Source organism: Pteropus medius, unplaced genomic scaffold, assembly GCF_902729225.1.
Source record: "Pteropus medius unplaced genomic scaffold, Ma_sr-lr_union100, whole genome shotgun sequence".
Taxonomy (NCBI): Eukaryota; Metazoa; Chordata; class Mammalia; order Chiroptera; family Pteropodidae; genus Pteropus; species Pteropus medius.
Window position 1 is genome coordinate 149,749 of NW_024340848.1, and position 7,242 is coordinate 156,990.

Genomic DNA, 7,242 nt, shown 5'->3' on the forward strand with positions numbered 1-7,242 from the left:
TCACTGTGCAAGTATTATTCACTATTGTTTCAGAATCAGAATGTGTATGAAGTGTTTCATGCACTGTCAAGTACACAGTCGATACTCAATAACCAGTGTTTGCTCTATTTTGTTAATATTGTGGCTTAGTCACACTTCCAATCACAGAACTGTATTTTTTCAGCACCACAATATTTTTAAATGCTTAATGTATTCGTACACAACTAAAGATTTATTGAGAGATTCTCATGAGTTAATCCTGTGGTAGTTGCTAAGTCTGTAAAATTCAGCTGGCTACATTTAGTATCTGCTACCTTCTTTTTTGATTATAGTCATATAAAGTACCAGCATTTCCTTGTGCTGTGTTCAGCATGTTTGTAAGCTACTCACAATTCTTTCAAAAAAAATGCCTTTCATATCCCTTTATAAGCATTATGGTCTGTTGCTTAAAGTGCTGTGGAGTTCATAGCAAAGACTAAAAATAAACACTGCAGCTTCAATGGCTGCAACATTTTACAGCCTTTTACTTATTCTTAAGGATATTCACATGCTCAATGCATATGCATTACCTAGTAATTTAATATTCTGAATTTCCCTTAATAAAAACAAAATATGAAGCCTCAACTGGTCATTTCGAAATTCTTTAAAAAATATTTTGTCTCCATTCTTTTTTCCTTCTAGCTTTCAGATATACCACAACAGTGAATAATCTCGATGTTCTTGAATTGGTGTTAGGCTCTTCGGTACTATGTAAGTTTTGGGACTGCAGAACAACAACAAAAAAACCACAGAGTGTTCCATAAATCAAAACTTGATAAGAAACCAATGGGTCTGTGACACATATACTGATCTAGGGTGCTCCTATTTCTTAAGTAACTTCTCTGTATCTTATTTTATTTTTATCATTTTTTTTACAGTTTAAAAATTATCTTTAAGTTTCTGATTCAGCACATGCATCAAAGACTAATCAACATTGAAAAAAAAAGTAAATGTTATCAGTTGAAAGTCTTCTCTCTCTCTAAAGTCTTATCAAGAATGTCAAGATTGCCACTATTACCAGAACTCCAGCCTAGTCAAGTTGGGGACAAGCTATCATGAACATCGAGTGCACATGGATATGCAGAGGCAAAAGACATGCTATTACTTGTCTCTTCTTTCTTCCTTGTTTAAGTCTTTCTGTTTGAGAGTCCCCTTTCACTTTCCATGCTAAGTTCCAAATTTAGTCAAAAGAAGGCTCAGAGTCAACCTAATCAACTCTTCCAGAAGAATGCATTCTTAAACTATTGTGCCTGCAACTTTGTTTTTGCCAGGCTGAAGTTCAGACTGAGATGTACAACACAATCTAGACGACGGTGCAGACGAAGTCAAGAACTAAAGATGAGTAGTAACCTGAATTAAGCATGAATGAACATACGCACATGTGTACATACAAAACACCCATGCTATTAAGAACATGGGATTCCTTCAATTGCCTAACGAGAGGCAACCAGGCCTTGGCAATTAAACTGCTGAGCATTCTGGAAAATGCTCTCCATAATTTTATGCTAAAATTTGTATATGTTTTATCAAAAAATAAATAAATAAATAAGAAACTAAAAGAAGAATAGAAACAAGACAAAAACCTAAAAACCCCTTAATCTCTTAAAATGGCTCTTCAGTAAGTATTCTCATGTAGCAGTGTCCATGGCTGGCTCTTTAATAATTTGGAAATAAAAGGTTGTTTTACTACGTATTTCTTTGGTAGTCATCACTTCAAAGTTTTCACTGTTGGTTACCTATAAAATGAGTATTCGACAAAACCTGTATCTGATTTTAAATGAGTGACCAAATGATATTAAAATTCTGGACCGATTTCAAAGTATGCAATCAGCATACTAATTGAATATCTTTTTGCTGGATTCAACAAACTACTTTCTTAATTGACCCATTCTTTTAAGACTATTCTTAAATGACTAAGGATACTTAAAATTCACCCCCAACTAACTCTTTAGCATGGCCTTCAGGGAATGTAAATTAACTGGTCCTGAAATATTCACTGATAATATAGTATGGATTTCAGTGGTAATAGTTTGGTCTGGCTATTATCTACAAAGCATAATCTAGTAGAGATTTGTGTTAGAGACAATCAGCATAAACCACATCTCACATGTGCAACTACATCAGTCATTCAATCACACGATCATATATTTATTGAAAGGTTATTATGCGTCAAGCCTTTGGTAACTAGTAAATCTTTAAGCTAAATTTCACTTGGGTCAGGGCTGGTTAGTACTTGGATAGGAGACCACCTAGGAATACTGGACGCTGTAGGCTTACAATAAATAAATAAATAAAAATAAATAAATAAATACATACATACATATATAAATTAATTTCACTTAATGTCTAATATTTCTTTATTTTAGTTAATGCCTTCTATGTGTTTATATTTTAATGATACACGTTAATACTTCTTTGTGATTTTTGTTCGGACTGTTTGCAAGCTACTCATAATACTTTCATATAAAATGCCTTCCACATTCTTAGCAACATACAGAAATAGCACATTTAAAAAAAATTAAACCACTGAGTAAGAGTTTATATTGCCATCAAAATTATAGAAAAAAATTGTTAAAATAATTCTGAATCTCCAAAAACAATCTCTCTTTTACCTTCATTTGCTCAATTTAAATGTTAGATGTTCTGAAAAGTAAATATAAAATATCAATTTTACTCACAAGGCAAAACCAGATCTCTTTCACGATTCTGAACTCCATATAATCTGTAGATTGTGATTCTCCAGATGAATCTTGAAATTTTTCATCTACACTTTTACTTTTGCATTTAAATCAAACTGAAATTCTTTCTTGGATTAAAATATCTCAACCATGTTACAAAATGAGCTCAAATTCGACTGCTTTCATGAGGACTTACCAGATCATTACATTTGATATTGTATTTATCTGTAATATTTAACATTTGCTGACATTAAATTTTCAGTATATTGAGGGCAACACTATTTTTTTTTACCAATTTCCATATCCTTAAAAATACATGTATTAATTTGATAAACTAATTAAACACAAAAGTTACTCATAATTAATTGGAAATTAATTATTTCAAATTTAAGTGGCCTGTTAAGTATGAAGAGTTGATGCATACTGACCTAAGTGCAATGAAATCATCAAGACTGTATAACATATAATTGTATTTCCTTTCTTTAGATTTTGTTCTATTAAAATTATTTGCAGTATTATTCAAAGAGAGAAAAATGATACTTTCTATGAGTCTTAAATTTATAGATGATTATCTCAATATATTTTTATTGAAGATATCTGAGGCTAGTTTATATCTAATTAATGAAATATATTAATATTTAGCCCTTAGTGTGTCTTAACAAAATAGCCACATAGGGGAGCTCTAACATAATAAAAGAATAAATCACCTGCTGAACGGGACACCATAACAATATTTTTCCTCTTTCACAATAAAATCCAAGGAGAGTTTTAGCCATTTGTACATTATTGCAATCATATCTTTTCTGCCTTTCAGAAATACATTTTCTTAAAGATTATATAAGTCAAATTTAAAATAAGTTACAGAAAGAGGCAGATTTTTTTGGGGGGGGTTGTTTGTTTGTTTGTTTTGCCAAGTAATCAGTTCACATTTGGCATTAGCATAAAATTACATTGCAGTTACTAGAGATTTTACTTCAAAGCAATTGAATTTAATATAAATGACTGAATTCAAGCAGCTGTATTGATAGGCTACAGTAACCGATAAAAGGAAGTGCCTATAAATTGTGTAAAGAAAACAGTAACAGTATATCTTTAATAATGTATATTCAATTGCCTTCTTAAGATGACTTTTTTTTTAACTCTTTGTCCTATATGGAGTACATATTTTAACATTTCCTGCCTATGTAGTAATTTTAAATGAACTGGAACATTAGTTTGTTGTATTATAAAACACAAAGTGATAGATTTAACCCCATTACATATGTATATTTAAATGATTGAAAATCATTTTTAATAGTACAAAATTCTTATTTTAATATTTGTTCGTGTTAATTCATTTAATTTCATAAACGTTTCTAAATGATTTCAGCAAAAGTAGATAAGGATATGCTGCTGGGGGTTACTTCCTGAATGGCGGTGTGAGAAACTCCACAGACCCACTCTCAAATAACCAACCATAACTGGTAAAAATTATTTTAAAAAAATACCGTCAAAGGCTTTTGAAATTGTCCTAGGAGCATACAGCAAATGAAGAACATTTCTTCAAAATAAATATAAGTCTTGGTAAGAACACTGTGAGTCTGTTGCATTTAGGATACATCCCACACCTATTTCCAGATCAGCATGACTAAAATTCAACTAAGGCTGGATGTGGCTAAGAATATGTCGCTTATTTGCCCTGCCTTAGCAAAGTCAAAGATTACAGTATCGAAGTGGACATGAAAGTGACCACCATGATTTTTTATAACCCCCAATTCTATTTCAGAAGCTAATTCCAAGAGATTACAGCCAAAGGGCTGGGGTTCCATTCTTCTATCCAGCTCCAACTTATAGAGCTAAAACTTTAGCTAAAGTGTAACAGGCTAAAATATTGTTGCCCCAATTTCTATTGCCTCAATTCACTCACAGAGTGGAGGTTCAATGCCAAAGGAGACAAGCCAAAAAGTCCAGACGCTACAAAAAAAAACAAAAAAAACCAAAAAAAAAACAAGCAAATGACAACAAAAAGTTCCAGAAAGAGGGGAGATTAGTATCCAATTTGTTATGTTATCTAACTTGTATAGTTTACAACAACGACAACAGAAACAAAAACTATTATGAGACATGCAAAGACAGGAAAGTGACCATGCACAGGAAAAAGCAGGCAAAACAAACTACCTGTGATAGGACTGATATGTGGGACTTCGAAGACTACAGTTTGAAAGCAACTATTATAAATATGTTCAAAGAACTAGAGAAAATGATTCATGAAGGAAGGTATAATGATAATGTGTCACAAATATTGACTATCCATAAAGAGAAATTATTTTTAAAAAATAAAAGTGGATTTTAACAGTACGATAGCAAATAAAAAAATACACTACTAGAGAGGGGTCAAACATAGATTTGAAAAAGCAAATTACATGAACCCATAGGAACCAATATGAAGTAGAAATGGTAAAGCAAAAAATTAATGTAACAAATTATACAAAGTATATATATACTATTTTCTTCTATTTTAACTAAAACACATAAAATTACATAAAATAATAACTAGAGCAATGTATTGGTGGATTTGTAATGTATTTAGATACAATATTATTTTTTAAATGCTCAAAAATGGGAAGTGAGAATATAATATAAGCGATATTTATGTATCTACTAGAATACAGTTCGTATACATCTGAAGTAGACTGTAATGAAGATGTATATGACAAGACCTAGAATGCTCATTTAGGAAAGTAACTCAGAAATACAGTGAAAATCCTTTAGGGAATTAAAATAATAAACTAAAAAATATTAAGTTAATGCAAAAGAAAGCAGTAGAAGTAGAGAGAGGACCAAAAAACATGAAGCATATAGAAGATAGAAAGTAAATTGGCAGACTTAAGTTCAACTATATTTTGATAACTTTCAATGAGAATGGATTAAAAATTAAAATGAGTAAATAAAAGGAATTGTCTGTTTTTTTAAAAAAGTACCAACTATATGTTCTTTATTTAAGATACTTTAAATTTAAAGAAACAGTTTAAATTTTAAAAGATGTTGCTCTCATGCAAAGAGCAACCATAATCTAGCTATACTGATATTGGCCAAAAAAATTTTAAACAAAAAAAAAATTTCTAGAGATAAAGAATGAATGATAAAGAGTATATCTATAAGAAGATATAACAATTATGTACAATATGCACTTAAGAGAGTCCACAAATATAGAAAACAAAAAATAAAGAATTGAAGGAGATACCAGCTATTCAAAAGTAATAGTTGAGATTTTAATATCTCACATTAAGTAATGAGTAGAACAAATTGACAAAAGACCAACAAGGAAATAGAAGATCAGAACAACACTAGAAAGCACTGAGACCTTAAAGATATCTTTAGAACATTCTATTCAACGACAATAGAATAGCAATTCTCCAGGATATTTAACATTCTCCAGATTAGATCATGTGCTAGGCCACAATAAACTTCAACATATTTAAAAGGGTTGAAATTCTTCAAGATTTTTTTCCTGATTATAATAGAATTAAATTAGAATTCGATGAGAAGAAAATTTGAGAAATTCACAAATATATGCATATTAACACAATATGTGTAATAACCAGTAGGTCAAAAAAGAAATCATGAGGAACCTAGAAAATACTTAGAGGTAAATGAAAATGAAAAGATAACACACAAAAATTAAGGGATACAACTAAATCAGTGATAAGAGAAAATTTTATTGTTTTAAATGCCTACATTAAAAAAAAAGATGGTGACCATAGTTAATAATACTGTGCTGTATACTTGAAATTTGCTAATAGAGTAAATTTTAAGCATTCTCACAACATACATAAAAAAAAAAAGACAAATATGTTAGGTAACAGATGTGTTAATTAACCTGCTTGAAGTAATTACTTCACAATGCATACATATTTTATATCATCACTTTGCACACTTAAAAATATATAATTTTGTTTGTCAATTATGCTTTCATAATACTGGGGGAAAAAAGATATCAAATCAATAACCAGCCTTCCATTATAAGAAACTAGAAATAGTAGAGAAAAATAAACTCAGGGCAATCTGAGGAAAAATGATATATTATATCAGAAATAAAAAGGAAAAAAGAAAAGAAAGTCATTGAAACCAAAAGTTACATGAAAAAAAATAAAACAGTGATAAACTTTTAAGCTATTCAGACCAAGAAGAAAAGCAAGAAGATTATTGCAATCATATAATTCCATTTATATAAAATGTTCGAAACAGGCATAATTATTGAATGTTGTATTATTTCAAACAAGACATGGCTGGAATTTACTTGAAAAAGACTAAATTAATTCTATTACAACAAGGTAAAAAATAGGATATGTTACCAAAACTAGTTAATAATAAGGCTAAGCCCTGATATCTTTAAAAAAAATTATAATGTTAAGAGTAGTGAACACAATTGATTGAGTTCATAGAAGTAGAACTTAATCTATATTATGAACATAACAAGTATTAGCATATATTATCAATCTAATTGCTTGATGTTCACAACTTTATCAACGCCATTGGAGCAACAGTCACAGATGTCTTGATTCTG